The sequence below is a fragment of the Bombus huntii genome, chromosome 4, assembly GCF_024542735.1.
Source record: "Bombus huntii isolate Logan2020A chromosome 4, iyBomHunt1.1, whole genome shotgun sequence".
Taxonomy (NCBI): domain Eukaryota; kingdom Metazoa; phylum Arthropoda; class Insecta; order Hymenoptera; family Apidae; genus Bombus; species Bombus huntii.
This window is the reverse complement of record NC_066241.1, coordinates 8,408,692-8,428,316: the sequence shown is the minus strand read 5'-3', so window position 1 is coordinate 8,428,316 and position 19,625 is coordinate 8,408,692. Positions and strand designations below refer to the sequence as shown.

The window sequence follows — 19,625 nt, the reverse complement described above, 5'->3', positions numbered from 1 at the left end:
ACCCGGCTCTCATTGTCAGCGATAACTGTTCTCACGTTTTTGGCAATTTTCCAGTGCTCGTTCGCCGGCCAACTCGCTCTTCGCAAATCACTCCGTGGCTAACGTGTTAAATAGTTATGCGAGACAAATTGCTTGGCATAATACGGCTCGTTGTCATTGGAAATGATAACCGAGCGAAGCTGATCCCATTTATTTTCATTTTCCTTTCGCTCTGTCTTATTAATCTTTCCAATTTATTTATCCGTTCTTTTCCTACTTCGTTATTATCGTTATTACGATAGAAATCGGCAAAAAATATTTGCCTCGTGTATCGATTGAATAAAACGGTAAATGTATCTTTCTTGGCGAAATTTACTGGACACATACACTGCTGGCCATAAATATTAGGATATCAGCTGACACTTGGCAAAAATTCTACGCTTCCCACTGACTTCTCTTTCCTAGGTATTTTATTACGAATCTGTCATTTCATTCGTACTATATGGAGTCTTCTAGTGTAAAATAGTAAATGAAGGAAAATTTGTTAGAATTATTCGATAGACGTAACAAGCAAGTGTCGTAGTATATATAGCTGACAGTGTGTATTCACCTTTCGCAGTCAAAGGGTTAATGCAATAAGAAGAAAGAAAGTTCAGTGATCGCGAGCACATCGGACACAATTTTCAACGATTCAAAACTGAATAAAGTGGAGAACATTTACCTAAATAGCTTTTCTCATCTACGTTTCCCTCTTGTTCAATTTGCCGTGCATCACGCTACGCAATGGAAAGAATTTCGTTCCGAGTCGATTACTGGTGCATTGGAATATTTGTAAAATTTGAAAAACTAAAAAAGAAACCGCTGTACAATTTTAATTTCTTTCGGCTGGAAAGACCACCCGGCCTCTGGTGGCCGAAACAACTCGTCCCGAGTCATCGTGTACCTGGACGATAAACAGAATACGTGAATAAGTTATGAAAAACAGTATTACGTATAGAAGGCGTCGTATAACGCGCCGTGGTGACAGAATTTACATTTACTACACGCGAAGCTGCATCCAACTTTGTACATGAATAATTGAAACGTGTCATGAATCAACTGATTTCAATTTCAAAAACATCCACATCCCGCACACGCGGAACTCCAAGTGGACGTTTAAAATGCAACACGCGCAACTATGACGAAAGGGATTAAAAGAGAAACAAAAATAATAGCAACGACGTAAAAAGAAAAAGAGAAGAAACAAAGATGAGAAAGAGGAAGAGGAAGGACACTCAAAGAGAAAACGAGAGAACTAAACGGAAATGGGATATGAGAGTCATGAAAAGGCTCTTCTCGCGGAGACTTCCTCAAGAAATTTAGCATTCCCGCCACTCGAAATCGTGCAACGGGAATCGCAATTTTTTTTTCACAGCCGGCTCCTTTGATTCGAGCGACATTTTCGCGAAACGAATTTCTTTCCGTCAAACGTTAATTACACCGGTCGTCGTACGCGAGTTTTCTTTTTCATTTCCTCTTCGAAATTAGTCGTAAACTGCTTGAAAGCAGCGATCTTACTAATTAAACGATCTCAGGAAATTAAAGGATAAAGGATACATCTGCTGACTCGTACAAGGTGGACAATGTATAACTGACTGATTCTGATTGCCAGTAACTTTTAAATAAAATAAATAACAACAATCTTTTTTCAACACAAGTCGTTCATAATTACCTAATACTTTACTTTAATGCTTGGAAATTATATAGAAGACATAGTGCACGAAGTTGCTCAACGAATATTCACTTGACAGAACGACGTTTCGTACAGATCTCGGAATTTTGGGCTATGCTCTCGCGAATCTTTTCACGATATTTTCAGATGTGCGGATAGCTCGATCACGATCAGATCTTGTCGTATCTTTCACGTACCTGTATCGCTCAAATTTCATTATTAACTCACGAATTCTGCTAATATTTGGCATGCTTTGGACGTAATTTGCGTAAGATCACCGTCATCGACGAATTGCCTTGATAAAACTTTTCAACGATATTTCCTCGCTGTTGAAACGTATAACGTCCCATGATTATCTTGTCGTGCGTTCATAAAACAATTGCAAAAGCGAAATAAAAGACGATGAATCGTTCCAGATTAGCGGAGCTTCGAAATTAGTCAGTTACGTATATATTATCCAACCTTTATTTGCAAACAGCGAACGAATTTTTCTCGGTTCAAATAGAAAACATTCTGAAACCTGTTCCATGAAACGATACACGAGTTGAGGATATATTTTTGATCGTTTTAACCGATAGAATCGAACCACGATACACAACGATATACGGAATTGGTTCGAATGGACGTTAATTGCTTAAAAAAAACTCGCAAATCAGGTTGGTTTGAGATATGAAAATTATACGTAAAAATGAACGTAGAACCAGTAGAAAGCAATTCTAAAGGTAGCAAATAAATGAATTCATTTGTTTTTAAAACCTCGTGACGGGCGATCATAAGATTTACACGGTTGAATATCACGGTTTTATGAACTTTTCCATTTATATTAGTTACACAAGATGGTCGTACTAATAGTTTAACCACATAAATTTCTATTATAAATGAGATATTCTTGTTACTGCAACGTGTACTTAATTAGAACGGAACGTTAATTAATTTTAAGTTACGAAGTAGAAAATCTGTTTATTCGCATGGGAAAATGTTTAATCTAACGTTTGCGTGGAACGAGAAAACGTATACGTTTCATCAACAAAAGGGACCTTTTGTAATCGTGTTTCAAGTAATTTTACCAGAATTTCTAACCGCTGTTATATGTATAATCCGATTTTAATCCAAAATTGTGCAGGAGACTGTTGTTTATCGATATATTTCGATATTTCGCCTCGGATGTAATATTGGTAAATAATTGCTTGCAATATAAAGCCCTATAGCACGTACGATCATTGCAATCCACGCGATAGATCCGTAATATATCCATAAAAGAAATTACAAGGCGCACGTGTTAAAAGGATGTATGGAAAATCATTTTCATTTCTTTCCTCATTGCTGGCGCTTACGTATGCACGTAGGTCTTGATTTCGGTACGGATAGCGGCTTTAACTTAGCTGGAAATTCTCTTCAGGCAACTCGTCGAATTTCCATTCGACAACGGAAGCCCGTCAGAACTATGCTTAAAACAGACATAACTCCTGCTTCGATTTCCACCCCGCGGCACGTTTCCCAGGTAGCAACTAGTTTCGCATGATTTGTCCCTTAATTGTCCTTGCGGTACGTTTATTCCTCATTTAAACTTTAAACTGAATGAAACATTTGCAACAATATTCCATGAAAGCAGTAGCTCGGTCGAGCGAATCGAACAAACATGGTTCGATCGTTCTTAGAATATTCTCAAAGGAATCGTTCGATCTTCGATTCGACGAGCAATCATTTCTGAATCTTACTACGGCGAATCTTACTAAACGTACTATAACTGCGGGTTTTTATGCAAATTCTTATTTCTGGAAATGTAGGAATCGTTCTACTTGTTACATATTATGAGAACTATTATATTTTGAATATTTTATATACTTTTACGTACCACGTACATACTGTGTAACTTTGCTCCGTCTAATCTTCTTACAAATGCATGGAAATCTATAGTTCGGATCAAACGAGCGATCTTCTTTTTTCCTGTTCTTTTTCATCTTTTTCTCTTTTTCTTAATCACGAGTTTGACATGGCACGCACTTCCCAAAGTTATAACATTGTTAGTAACCACTAATGCGAAGGGTAAAAGCAATCAATGGAACAAACACTTATCTATAGCAGGTGGCGAAAGTCAATATCCTTCGAGAAGACTAGACCTTCCTGCGAAGGTTTCCTTTCTGTATAATATGTTTAGTGAACTCGATGTGCGATGCTCTTTTCATACTGTAGCTAGAACAGCTGATCAGGTGGTCAGGATAGTAATTGATAGATGTTTTACGTACGTGCAAGTGTCGTAAATATTTGATTCGCGATGCAAATCGATCAAGAACGTTGTTTCTTTAAGGGGAGGCTAAGGTTAATTCGTACAAAATAAGGCATGTCTTTGTGAATTATTTGTGACGACACAGTTAAAATCTCTTTATTAAAACCAATAGTACATTAAAGTATGACATTCGAAGAATATTGTATAAAATTTTCACGGAGAAATATTAAAAAATATGGCAATGGCAGCAATTATTCGGACGTGTCTCGGAAAAAGGTAGAATTGCGGTGGCCCCGATAACTTGGTGCTGGATCATCTGAAATCAAAAAATCAAAGTTCATTCGTTAGGTAACGGTTTTCCCCAGGTAACGCTGGCAGGGTTTTTCGAAATTTCAATTTTTCACTTTTTTGGAACACTTTGAAGGGGAAATCAGCCGCAAATTTTCGCAAAATCGGCTAATTTATCCCTTCAAAGTGTTCCAAAAAAGTGAAAAATTGAAATTAACGCGAATTTCCGCGATTCACTGGCGGGATCGGTTCCTCTCTCTTTCTCTCTCGCTGCTATCATGCTATTGCGAATCGTTTCTCTCCCAGAGAGTTTACATCGGTCGAGTTGTCATTTTGTTTAGAGAACACTCGTGCTCTGGAGGCCTTGTGAAAGCGGAAAACGGTGCGGTGACGTGACGGTTATGTTTTCGCTAAACCGCAGATAGGTCCTTTTTGAAACGAATCAAGGACGATACTTTACGCGCTGGAGTATCCGTGGCGCGAGCACAGTCTCGAACCACCGTTCCTCTTTGCGAAGATTTAAATGAGAGTGGAGGAGAAAAAAAAACAGGAAGAAGAAGAGAATTGTTTGGTCTCCGATGCATTCGCGGTACGAAATACATCCGTCGTCAACTATCGCTGCAGGCGGAAGCTGCACTTCCTTTAGTGGCGGATATTAAGCTCTAAATATTGCACTTGCAGCTTGTTTCCTCGAAACGCGATGAGTTTCCCTTCAAATATTTATTACGAAGATGTCGGATAAAATCTGTTCTATAAACGGTGTAGTAAATTGATCATTTGCTGCACGATAATTTAATAATGAATAATGTCAGGAAACTTTAATCGCGACCGATCGTTTACTTTCTCACGTTTATCCCCAAATTTGTTTACCCCCAAAAGAATTTATCGATTCTGGAAAATCGTAATTTGTCAAATTTCGTTCGTACAATGTTGTATGAAAGAAAGTTTATAAAACAAGAAGGTTAAAAGGACGATATAATTTTTACTGTAATTATTTGATAAGAGCAGTAAATACGTGTATCATGTACGACAGAATGTATAGTTGTTACATAGTGAAAAATTGTTTAGTGCAAAAATGATTAAGATTCATAATGTATCGATTTTAAACTTTCTTTTACGCACCGCTGTATACGTAGAAGAGTATTATGGTTGGCTTTGCTCTGCACCTCGTCCACGTCCATTCTTTATTACCATTGATCTTTGTTGCCGCTCGTTTATCGTATTTACGTGGACTTTGTAAGCCCAGGTTTTTCGCTAGACAGCGATTCAAAGAAAATTATCCTGCAAACAAGCGGAAAACCGACAACCTCGTTTCGTTTCCTGCGGTTAACCAGTGGGTTTGTGTGACTGACATTTGTGAACATTTTTTAGCGAGCTCGATAACCAAATTTCTGCGAAGTCATTTCTGCGTTGTATATCCGTGATATAGATTTACGGAAATTTAATGGTCAATTGATGGTGAAATTGTCAAAGGAACGCTACAAACTCATTAATGACATCGATAAATTTTAGTACAAAACGGCGGTTCCGGTAACATTTCCGGCCAATCAGCAAACGACGCATTTAAACCCACCGTATTGCTTATTCGGATCGATTTTCGGGCTGGTAATTTTTCATTCGAACATAAGATATTTATTTAATCGCCTGTAATTATACGCCTTGTTGGTTATTAAACTTTTTACCGAATCGGTATGTTTGTTTATCGACAAAATAATATTCCTGCGGGACAAGTGCAATCAAAGTGATTGTATTATTTTTGGGGAATCGTTTCTATTCGTTTGTGTAAAAAAAAAAAAAAAAAAAAAAATAGAAAAAAGAGGATAATGTCAGTGCTGCATGAAATTCGTTAAAAAGCCGCTTCATGACACAGATCGAAGAAATGAGAAGAAAATGAACTTTCGTAATGCGAAGAAATCACGAAACGAGTAGTAATTGTTTCATGACAAGCGAACGTAAAACGGTGACAGAATCACCGCTGTTTTAATCGTGAAACGTTGTTCGAATTTCGTTTTTCGAAACAACTTTCTTGCTCCATTAAGTACTTTAATGAGAATTCACATCAACGTTTATCCAAGAAAATACTAATGTAGATCCTTTACAAGTGGGTCACTTTAGACGCGCAGTTAATTTTCCACGTCGAAAGGGCGGGAAGTTTTCTTCTAAATGATTAAGTCAAAGTCGGATTTAAGCTTTTAATATTTCCATCTAATGTTCCTAACATTTCCTACTTTTGCTACAAAGACGCTTGAAATTCAATAATTTCAACGTTCATTGACTTCACTGAAACGAACATAAACTGAGAAAATAAAGCGGTTTATGGGCTAAACGATGTTAAAAACGCTATCAAATATACATACATGCGATTCGTTGGGCCGGTTACACCACGTTAAAAATTTTACGAACAGCGTGGGAATGGAAATTCATAAACACGATGTTAACAAAGAAGATTAAATAAATAAAATTGGCAAATAGAAGAACTGCGAATAAAATGCTGCGTTTTAAAATCACAAAATTGTCCCTTTCGGAGAAAAATACACAGCCAATCACAAAAGTATACGTGCGTCTATCGAATTTTGCAAAATTATTTATGCTTATGTATCCGTACAATTATTATTAATACGTAGACTAGGAACTACTTTTTTCGACGAAATTATATTTTTCTATTCTCGATAAATAATTTTATTTCGAGGAAAATATGAAAAAATTCTTGTTGATACGCCTGATTTCTCATTTTTATCTTGTACATAAACTTTCTTTTTCCAAATATTACGAATCTCATTATTAAATTGTCCCAAACGCGTGTTTTACAACAATGCATCTTTACATAAACATGAAACGTAGTCTCTCAAACGGTTACGGTTCCTATCTCAGTGGAACAAAATGGATCAGACGTAATTCGATAGAATAATATAAAACAAACGATTGTGCGCATCTATTATTTCCTTATAAACCGAAAGAAACAACCTAATACATCGTAAAATGAAAGCGATATTAAAACGATAAAAATTCGAGGACCACAACATATTTCGTACAATACGAAACCTGCTATTTTCATGATTTCATACAGACATAACAAGTGTATGTAATTTTTGTAACAAAAGTGAAAGCGCATGAATCGTACCCCGTTTGAAAAATATGTAATCTTAATGCATCAACAAAATTCGTAAAACTAACGTTTTTACTGTAACACGTATTTGATGTGTAAGCAGTGTACGTAGACTTTTGTGACCGACTGTATATCTTCGTTAACCGTGGCATGGAAGAACTAAAATCGAGTACAACGTTGACATTTGCAAGGAGTCACCGTAGAGATCGGTGTTGCGCAATCGAACCAAATGGATATCGATGTGCATTGGTACAGTTCCAGACTAAGATGTCCCTCTGAAACTTTTAATAAGCAGCGTGACGACGACGTCGTCGTCGTCGTCGCGTTCCACGGTATCTTCGACTTATTCTCGTCGATTCGATCGATTCTCTTTCGGTACTAATCGGTGAACGGAAAAGGCTGTTCAAACTTTTCTTTCGCGAAACTTTCGACCGGCGCGTTTCACTTTGCCTTCAAGATCCTTGTTACATTCTAATCGAATCTGGTCGTTGACTTACGCGAATTGGATAAGAAAATTTCGAAGCGTCCTAACGAACATCTCGCTCGAACGAAGAATTGGAAGACAATTGTTGGAGGAAAAATAGGACGAGAAGACGAGATCTCCGAATACTAATTGATGCGCCGTGAAAACCTTCTTTGCGAGTTTATTGCCTGTTTCTAATTAAGTAGGAGAGAGATTATCGATTGGCGACAACGAATTATCGTATTTGAAAACTAACGACACATAAACTGCAACAAACTCGGTTGAATAAAGCAAAGAATCTACGTACGATTAACACGATGCACGAGGTACTTGCATGTAGGTTTTTTATTAACATTTTGTTCGAGGAACAAACGTACTTAAAGTTCATTTCCAAGCGAATGAAAGCTAAACGAACGAGGAAACGTGTTTTCCACTACGAATTCGAATTCTATCGCTCGTTGATATCTCGAAATTCGTATTAACATCAGAGAAGTTGATCTTCTTGTAGGAGAGATGGCTCTACAAATACGATACGTTTAACCGAAGAGCGAAATAATGGTGAAATGGGGAATTTTAATTGGAAAGGAGAGCTCTCGTAGAAATAATTAGCCGGTTCGATTATGTCCTCGTGGCTCGATCGAAAAACTATGTCGTTCGGAACGAGGCCGAATCGAAGTCGAGATTGAAGAAGCTAACGCTTTAAAGGGGACCTCGTAAGGCATTTCGAAAAGTTTTGATAACAACGTGGTAGCCCGATACCGCTGGGATAATCAAATCCATTCGTTCCTTTTCCTCGACAAACTCGCAGAATCGAATCGAAGAGAGCGGGTCAAGAAGGGCCCGGCAAGAAGGAAATCGACGCGGACTCGACTTCGGGGGCACGTACAGCAAATCAAGTCAGACGGAGCGAACGAAACCAAAGACGTTAACGAGCGAAACAGCGAAACCGGAATCCAGTAGCAGTGGAGAGTCGCCGGGTGGTCCGCGAACCTCGTCTCGTTTTTTACTCTCTCGTGGACTCCCGTTAGTCGTTAAAACGGAATTAACATATCATACTCGCGTGTAGGTGAACTCGATGAACGGTTCAACGATTCTCGATCGCGATTCAGCCGTGATACTTATCACTTTACTCTAACGTCACGCACCGTTATACTCGTCGATCGATAAACGACGTTACCGATGATTTACCAACGATCCATACCATGGTGCTTCGTACTCTTCCAGATACACTTCTCACACGAAGAGATCTTTTTTTCTTTTTTTGTTTCCTAAGCTTTACTTTGCAGAATACAATGGCAAATTTCGCAAATCTTGCTCTTCTCGAACAACTTATCTCGGTATTTTGTCAGCGGTGAAATTTACGTCGCATACCGATATCAAGTACGCATTGGTGTTATCGTACATCGCGCGAATGACGCGTTCCGCAAGAAAATGCGAATAAGCGCAACGCTTGGCAGTGCGTCAAATTAGCTTTGCAAAAAGTTGAAACTCTCGGTGAGAAGCTATGGTAAGTCGAATAAAGATAAAATTCGTAAAGATAAACAGATCTTTTAAGTGTATCGAACGAGCGATATGTTTTTCCCGAGTGAATTACAAAAGGTATTGGCATAATTATAGTATTTACCTACATATCGATTGATTAAGTGCAAGCACATTACACGCGTAGAACCTGGTAAGATAACGTTTCATCGGATAATAAGGCTATGTGGCAAATTTTCTTGTCATTGTAACTACTACTAACTTGAATGAATGGAGAGTTACGACGAGTAAGATATTTCATTCGAGTACTACGTATACTACTGCCCTGCTCGTCTTTAAATAATTTCAACGAGACGAGAAATCGATATTCGGTAGAGAAAACTACCCAGAAAATTTGGCGAGATACGTAAACGAGAATAAGCTGAAGCGCGCGAGCTTTTTTTATCCGAGTTGCCGGTGAAGTAAACGAAATAAAACTAGTGCATTCTCGTTGAAACGCGATCCTTTCGCCCGTGAACATCGTTTAAAATTAATCGTACAAAGCCGCGAGTGGCTTTCTTCGATGAGATTTCTTTTCCTTTTTTCCCCACGCACGTTTAATCGACAACGACGATCGACAACGTGGTTGAAACGCTTCGAAGCGTAACGAAGCTTGCCTCTCGAAACGAAGAAAGAGAAGGAACGAGGAAGAGAGGAGAGAGAGAGAGAGGGAAAGAGCGAACGAACGAGAACAGTGGAGAATCGTCCGTATAAATGCGAGCGATGTCTCTCGGTGGGAAATTCCCTGGCGTGAAGCGATCGTAAGAAACGTTTCCGCGAGGTTCAAGTTTGCCACGTGCTGCACAACGTTGCTCGGTGAAAACGGGCTTGCGTCGAAGAAAGGGATTTACGGGGTTACGTGTATCGACCGTGACATTTGCATAAAACATACCGTACGATCTCGTCGGCTCTCCAAAAGGATTTCCAACAGATTAAAAGCAATTGGACCTACTCGTACCCAAGCCGTTGCTTCCAATTCATTTTCCTTTCTCTATCTGATTTTCTTTTGGCGGAAAAAAGGCCAAATGATAGGACGATACAATAGCAGGTGAATCATAAACGCGCGTCTATAGTTCGCGGCAAGAATCTACGCGTTGAAATAAATAAAATAACGTTATACAACTATACTATTATAAACTGTGTACTTTGCGTTTTGAATGATTAATGGAGACGATCAAAATGTCGCGTATTTCAACATACGTATTACTGCGCGCTTTAACGTCGATTACTAGATTGCAGATTTTTGTGAAAACTCGTATCTTTGAGAATATAATTTAAAAAATTGCGTACTCGGTAGAAAATTGTTTTACCTGACAAGTATCGTAGGAAGCATCGTAGTTTGGATATTTTATAGAACGCGCATTCTCTGCGATCTTGCGCTTTTAAATTTCCTAGAGATACATAAAAATTCGCGGTCTCTTGATTACATATACAGAAGCGTATCTAGATATTGTCTAAAGCATAAACGAACAATATCGCCCGACACGAATTGGTTGGAATTTTAGGCAATCGGTATATCGAAATTGTATCTATTACATTACATATCGTTTGTTATATATCAAAATGTGCGTTTTCTTTATTTTAATGAGTAGATTTAATGCGTAGATTCATCAATCTCACGTATGTTCGTTGTGCGTGCGTCCGGCTTTGTTTGCGTTCGAGTTTAAATTCGGTACGCGGTATATTAAAAACGCAGAATTTCGGTTATTATTTTAACGAGAGAAAATATAGATATAGCGTGTGGCGATTGTGCTAATACCGATTTTCCAGAGCCATTTTCATGCAAAATTTTCATCAAACGCAGATTGTGCGAAAGTAGTTCCCTTGGGAAGTTACATACTGCATCCAAGAATCCTTTCATCCTTGGAAGCAGCGGTGAAAGCACGAGCATAACTTCTGCAACATCCTTCCGTGCATCAGCCTCTGTGCTTCAAATACCATTGATCATCTCGAGACAATATTCTTCTAACGCTTCTCGATCCTTCTTCCTTGACACGTATAATCTTTCAAGTCATTCCAGTCCGGAAGTTTGCTTCAAAGGTTCCCGAATTAAACGCCGAGATGACGTCGTGTTTCAGAAGCAAAGTTTCCAACCGAAAATATATCCAAGAGAACGTTTGTTCCGATTGAATGACCAAGTGTATTCTAACGTTGATCCTCGATAGATTACATACCGACTTGTAATAATTATATAAAAAAAAAACACAGCAGTTTAAACCTTCGAGTGAACCGTGCGATCGCTTTAGGAAAGAAAATTGATCAAAATGGTAATGGAAAAACGCGACAGGTATACATAGACAAGAAGAGAATTAACTTTGTCGTGTGAAATTGACAAGATTATTGGGAATTGACCGACCATTATGATATTAAATATACAGGTCCTTTGTAGTTTAACGTTTCTAAAGAAATAGTTATTCTTAGAGGTTTGAATAATTTTTCAAATAATTTTTCGCGTTTACTTACGTTTCTTTAAGCAAACATATATGTACGGGAATGTACATATTGAAGTTGGCCCTATCGATAGTAATAATCTTATCCGGGTAACTCGTTTTTCCAAGGTTATCCTACGTCAACAAGAACTTCTCCGCTCTCTCGTTTTCTATGGAAGTGTTCGTGCATCGACGTAGTTACCAAGCGAATTAGAGACGGATACAGTCCCTTCTTTCGTTACAAATTCAAGCAGAGGTTTCTTTCTCGCAGTAACGCGGTTAGACGCACTTACAGAATTAAATCAATCCCTCTCGATCAAGGCGTAAATCCTTCCTCGAGGTAGCTTCCAACGGGAGCTGTTTCAAGACGGATCTGGATGCTTTTTATCAAGTTGCGCGATGCGCTTGAATCGCGGTAATGCCGCCAGCCAGAAGTTCTTCGAGACCCGATGAAAGTGTGTCTCCAACCTTCGCTTCGGGAGCTCTTTCGAGCCGGCAGCTATCTTTCCCTTCTTCCTCGTCTTCGTCCTTGTCATCGTCGTTCTATTTTCCTCTCTTCTCTTCTCTTCTCTTCTCTTCTCTTCTCTTCTCTTCTCTTCTCTTCTCTTCTCTTCTCTTCTCTTCTCTTCTCTTCTCTTCTCTTCTCTTCTCTCTTTGTCAGTGTTCAACGAAAGCTCTGCTGATTTATTTAAAAGACGGTGCTACCGGCGAGATTCTCGCGAAGATGGAGAGAGGAAGAAGGTGAAAGCTTTCCTCGGCCAGAAATATGGTGATGCATTTAAACGGACGTTATTGGAAGTTGCATAATAGTTAGTGGTTGCGGTTGTCGAGCTGTCCACCTATTCTTTACGAAGCAAATTATCTTCGCGCGACTACTTCCAGTTACCTAGAAATAAAATGAAAAATGGGGTAAAAAGACTGCCTTCGGATAATCGAGTATTCCTCTGTAAGGATAAATTTCTGTGGGATTTTTTCTCTCTTTTTTTTTTAATTATGAGCTTATTGTCTCTCCCGTCTCGTATCACTTTTATATTGCTCTTTGAAAAACTCTCTATTATTCTTGATAGCATGCACTGGCTTCCATCGATTTTTTAATCCACTTGCTGTTTACGTTATTTTAATAAAGGATCATACATGAGAATAAATCCAAATATCTTTGTTTATTATCGTATATTAAAATTTCTGTCCTACTCATAATTCGCTGATAATGAACATTTTCTTGTACTTGTTTGAATGTCGATAGAGATACCGATAGGATTTGACGAAGCGGTAGGACGATATTTCGGCTATGTTTTAACCGACGTTCCAAAGTAAGTTCAATTTTATGAGAATTTTAACGGTAAAAGTCGAACGCGCGCGAGTGATTCTGAAGATGTTGAAGGTTGTAAAAAGACATGCGTTCGTTATTCGAAATGTAATAAATATCGCAAGACGAATAAAACGGAACGACAAGAAAAGGAAAAAGCAGAAAACGGAAGAAGCAAGAGAATACGTTTAATTCGTTACAGGTTGATCGTTCCGTTTAATTTATATTGCCCCTAAATAGATTACAAGGAACTTGAATAAGTTTTCCTGCCAATGAATTAATCTCCTTCTTGTTATCGGAATCGGAGAATTACCTAAATAAAAAGTATTATTGAGAAAATCGATTCGACAAATTTGTCTAATTACTAGGAATGGGGAAAAACATAAAACTTTGACGAAAGGTCGATTGGATATTATTTTCTTTTTTGAAGCAACAGCACGTAAACGTACTCGCGTGGAAGTGTATCTGGACAGCGGTGTAATCGACTCTCGAATAATGTTTCTGTGATCAAAAGATATGAATGACGTATGTACATACACCTTGTTTATCGTGTACACACAACTCCTCCGTTTTGTCTACAAACGGTGTGACGAGACCGAGTGTCGTTGACAGAGTAATGACGAGATATCAAATATTTTACTAAAACGCAAGTAAACTGCTACCAACGCGCAAACACTGGACTATTCATTTTTAAGGCGAATCGATCGAAAGGAAGCTACGAGGCTACGGTATCAGCTTTATGAATTTTCCAAGCCAAACAACTTTCCTCGAAGAAAAGTCAAAACGTTTCCGTTTATACGTCGCCTTTAGATCACTTCAACTTCCTTTGTTTTGCACAACGGCAAAACGTTATTACAATGGCAATCTTTCGTTAAATCGTGATGAAATATCAAGTTCCACCGAGCAATCGATTTATTTATTAATAGTCTGCTCGAAGCAAAAGGATATCGCAGACAATTTACCGACAATCCCAAGATATAATAGGCCGAAGAGAATCAATAATAAGCCTGGTTTGTCGCGATTTAACGGAATCGTAAAAGGAACGGCAAAAGGATGAGCAAAGATCATTCGTTTGTCGTAACGAGCACTGATTATCCAGGGAAATAATTAAACCGCGAAACGATATGAAAACGCGATATATAAGTTTCCGCGTTTGGTTTGGACGATCGTAAACGAAATGTGGCCATTTAATCGCGATAATTCGAAAGTTCGACGCGCATTGTGAAATTCTCACGAGCACGTTCTTTTTCATTTATTCGAGTGATTTTCAATGGAACATCGATCCATTCTAATATTTAGAGTTTCGTTGAATATTCTGAACTTTCATTGGAACTTGCATCGATAAAATTATCGATGATCTCTTCTGAAAATTGAAGTGTTCGCCGTCGTGTTATGATTAAACGCAACTGACAAATGTTCACATTGCGCGACGTTGTTCCCATAGAGAAAATCGCCGATTTTCCAACAAGCGAGACATTATTTTTCCGGATATCGATCGTTATCGGTAGACCGCGGAGTTTTATGCGTTTATAGAAGATTTGCGGATGCAGAGATGCACAGAATTCGCACAACATTGCGAACATAGATAAAATAACCGAAGTAAAGCACCGTTTTTAATATTTACCAGATAAAACGATTCTCTATCAAAATTCTCATTCTTTTTTTCTTTTTTAATTATCTTCGTAAAAATATGAATTTACGTAAATATATCCGCGGTTTTTTTCCACTTATCAACGTTTCGTTTCTTCAAGATCCTACGGACCATCGATACTCGCTAGGTAAAGTATTTGATATTGATCCGCAAGGGGCGAGTTAAACGTGTAAATAGAGTTAAGAAAACTAGATCTTAAATCCTAGTGGTACGTTAAGCAATAAGCTGCGCTGATAACGATACATATCAAGAATTGCCTGACCGATGTTCTCAGTGTCGATCCACGACATTACACACCGAACGAAGAATAAGATCGAAGCACAATTTCGAGGCTCGATACCTTTTTCATTTACGTAGGAAAATAATAACACGAAACACAGGGAAACGGAATTTCTCGGTTCTTTCGCCACTCGATTTCACTGAATTCTACGTCGAAAGATTAGCCTGCGTCGTTCGCTGTCTAATGAATTTTCATTGGGAAATCGTATTAAAAATATTTTCTTGCGAAATCTAATGCGTACTGTAGCTTCGACCGAAGCATCGGCAAACGAAATATATAAATTCGGATATTTGCGATTGCAAATTACGTTTTTATCGCGGTTCGTTATTTAAGGGTTTACTTCTGGCAAACAGAGTATCGCGAAAGCTCGAAATTTCCGTTGTTCCGAATAATTTCTGCAAAATGGCAAACAGATACAAAGTGAATTTTTCACTAGTAACGGCAAATATTACTCGTAAACGGTATTCTATGTGTAAAATCGAACGAGAGTAGCGCAAAGGTGAATTTCCCGAGAAAATGTTCAACTTATATGCGATATATAGAAACAACAAATCAAACCTGTTTTAATCGATTTATTTCGACTTGCAAATTCGCTGAAAGTAGTCTGTGTATATAAAAGAAATATCCAGTCGAGAAGTATCGTAAAGAACATACTGTGGCGAGCAGGAAAACAAATTTGAAAGCTTATTTTATTGATAATCGTATTACAGTTTTAGAGAACGGAATTCTATTTTGCAAGAGTGAAACGAATAAACATAGTATACATATCAAACTAGTTAATCGTTGGTAACAATGGTGAAAAGTATCTAGCTCAAAGTTACAAAATAGATCTTCGTACGTAAGGTATCATTTCTTAACTTTATTTTTATCGCAGTTGTATAGCTCGAAAGCGAGTCGAAAGTTAGAAGAGTGAATTATCTAAAGCGAAAGTGTAACCGTGGAGAAACCAAGTTACACGAAAGCGGACACGTTAGATAATTAGAACTAGACGAAGATATTTTGTTATTCCAGTAGACTGAAGATAATCCGCGAAATAAAAAGCAGTATTAAGCCGATATTTTCCCCTCCGTTACACGTGAACCACCCCCGTGTGTCGCGTGATTTATGAGCGTAATAAGGAGACTCGTTGACTGGATCAACGATATATGGCAACCGACCGACAAATGTAAAAAGTGTATAAACGATTACGTTAGAAATCCACGAGACGAATGAAAGAACGGTAAACAGCGGAAAAGGCAAACGTGAAATTTTATTTCTGAAACGGATATGCGCTAAATGAAGCTAAGCTGGCGGGAAATGATTGCATCGACGTCGCGAGGAGAGCGAGTTAAAAGCGAGAGGGATAAAGAGAAAGTGGAACGGAGAAGAAGAAAGATGGAAACACAACAATGGGCCATTTTATCGAAAAAGCCGGAGAAAAAGAGCGCCGTGAGGCAATGCCACTTTTGTCCGGCTCGCATTTTCGCTAGGCCCTCGAGAGACTGGCCTTTGACAGAGTACAAAAGGCTATTGTGCGATGACCCGTTAAAAATCGTTGTCCGCCTAATCGGCCGAAGGTTGATTCGATAAAACGCTAAAGGGCAAGCCGGCGAAATTTGCATCTCGGTACACGCAGCCCGCGGTGCAGTAAATCCGGACCTCGATAAAATTCCCCGTCGACAGTCGACAGTCTCGGCTTCGCTTTTCCGCACTTTCCCCTCCGTTTTTCCACGACCTTTCCTATCGGCTCGATTAATTTCACCACCGCGACAGACCGCAGGGACGATCGCGGCTACAAACGATGTCCCGATTATTTTTATTCATTTGCTTATTTGTTTAGTTCTCCGTCGACTTGTCGACTTTCGTGTCCACGCTTGTTTCGCGTAACACGAAACGAAGCTCGGTTCGATGTTTTCTCCTTCCTTTCGATACGTGCAAGCTTACGCGCATTCTCGTCGATCTTTAAATCCGTTTCGATGCGAGATTCTGTGATTTTTTATTGATTTTGATTTGTTTCAAGGATTAGACAATTATTTAGCTATTTTTAAAGTTGAAATTTACCTTCTGCGAGTTATAAATTAATAGTAACTTTGTTCAGTCGTATAATATAAAACAGGCAAGATTTTAGAAGTAAAATTTACACATTACGAATCGGGTAATCGCCTTATTCGACCTAAAGTTAAAGCGGAATAATCTACAGCCTGAGGTAATTTGTCAAATCGCTAATACGATTGCTAAATTACGACACGATCGTTCTCAACGTGTAGATCTTTCAGATAGAGTTCGTAGATTTTTGCTTTTTACATGCATCTGTTAGATCGCGTGCTTGCACGAATAGAAAATTCTGTTCGATCACAATCGGTTGCTTGATATTTTAGTATAATTGTAATTATATGTAATAAATAGCTACAATTATCGTGTTTCGCGCGAAACTGACATGTGTTCCAATGCTTACGAACGAGAGCGTAGTATCTGCTCTCGTCATCGATGCTGGCACGATTAAAAAAACTGAAACTTCGTAGGACAATCGTTTAAAAAATTTCCATTCTCAGAGACGAAATAGACTTTTAGACGCATGCGAAAGCGAACTCTTGTAATTTGCATTTATTCTGAAGCACGGAATCGCCTATCGGTTGCAGTACCTCTTTCGGTAAATAAAAGCGTTATAAATAAACGTAAACACGCGTTTATTCGCAGTCGTTGCACGAGTTACGACGAGTCGACGTTTAACGTTTGGTTGGTCGAAGTTGCGCAATTTTGAGTAGCGCATGACGCTCGGCTAGGCGATTACTTAGAGACATCGCGCGCTGTTGATATTGGTAGCTCAGCCAAAAGAGCAGATCCTGGTTAAATAACCATAGTAGTGGAAGTTGCTTGGTACCGAGAAAGAGGGTTGATATAATATTTGCCACTCTCATGATTTGTTCAGTAGGAGAGCGTGTAATCAAAGCGGCTAGCCCCGAAGGAAGCAGAAAACGCGCTTCTTTAGTAGAAAAGTTGGTAGGGTACGGTAGATTAAAGAAAATATTTTCCCCCGATCACCCGACTTTGTTATTCTCCGTCGTAGACGATCGAGAAATTGTAGGTAGCGCTTGCAAATTTCCCCAACACGAATACTTTTTCATAGGATTACGCGTCATATATATTTTCCCTGTGTTCGATGTTTATTCGATCTATTTGGACGCGGACCATGCGACAAGGAAATTCAGTGAAACTCGAGTGGGCTTATTTCGCGATCAACGATTCCATTAAGCAAGACTGCCCGTGCGTAGCTCAGGTATCGAATCTCGAATGAATCGAACCGATTGCCCAAATTCTGGTGGATCGCGTGCGATCGAACCGACTACCTTAGCGCTGTATCAAACTAAACGCTATAGTTCAAAACGAATACATATCATTAGTTCTTAACGAGGCGCGACGTAAGTATAGCTGTAATAAAAGAGAACGAGGACAAAAGAGAAACGATAACATTAACAACTAATTTATTACACATTTACCGCATCTTATATACATAATATACATACAAATTGATATATATGTATATATATATATTGTATATACGGGATATATGTATTATATATATAATATATATATATATTATATAATATATACACGTGCATACAAATCGGCGAATAGGAGATAAGGTTTTGCTAAGACGATAATCGTATCGACGATCGTATGGATCGCGAAATAATAGGGGAAATCGGACGAAAGGGAAGGCGTAGATCGCGATCCACGCGATCGTCGTCAACTGTACAGCGACGTTGAACCGAAAGAAAAAGGACGATATTCTATCGACAAAAATCCAGACAGTATTTTAAAATGTCATAGATAGCTTAGTTCTCTACGTATTAATATATCTATTCCTACACATACTTACATCACTCTCACACGTACACAGCGAGCACAGGAAAAATCGTGTTGCGAAAATCGACTAGAAGAAGGTGGTAGGTTTATCGCTGATCGATTTCTGTCGGCGAAGGAAACGATATTATCCGCAGGCAAAATGAAGACGCGTGCTCGCGCACAAATACACAGAAATACCGACACAAGATACAGGCGTACACGCGTACACACAAGGAATATTATATCGTTGTCGATGTCCCAAGATTGTTAAACCGGAAACGCGATCATCGACACCCCGAGATCGCTCGGACGACGACGTGTCGCGTTTCCGATCGTGTAATTCACGTTTCAATGATATTTATTATTTTTTATAATAGCGTATACCGTGTATGTGTTTTCTGTCGTGATTACCCACGTTTCTCCTTACCTCGATAGATGTTTAATAACGCGGATAGGAGACAAAGGAACAACGACGAACGGAGCGAGAAACACGAAGAAGAGGAATGAGGAGGAAAAAGAGATTCGGTCCTGTGCATGGCGTCGAATCTCGTTCTTCCATTCTGTAGCAAAACGCTCCGTCGAAACGTTGCTCCTTCTCCCAGCCCTCCCTCCAGGAGTCTTATTAATTCCCTAATTATTGTGTTGTTACTTGAAAATCATTAGGCCGCGATAACGAACCGCGGGCCCGATTGTTTAACTGCATATATGATCGTCGACCCTGGTCGTTGTCTACGTAACCCTTTCGCTGCACGGATGCTTCTTAACCCTTCTTAATCGCCCAAAGAGACAAGCTTTCGCGTCCGACAGAAGAATAAAGCTTCGAAAAGAAGAAAAAAAAAAAA

At 38.9% G+C, this 19,625-nt stretch overlaps 1 protein-coding gene across 3 annotated transcripts in view; it reads left to right on the top strand.

The window, feature by feature from the left end:
- Positions 1-19,625, top strand: part of LOC126864619 (heparan sulfate glucosamine 3-O-sulfotransferase 5) — a 189,091-nt gene extending 169,466 nt beyond the window's left edge. For all 3 annotated transcript variants that reach the window (XR_007689255.1, XR_007689254.1, XM_050616140.1), the window contains one exon: positions 1-19,625. This exon is cut by the window's left edge. The gene's annotated coding sequence lies outside the window, so the exon portion shown is untranslated.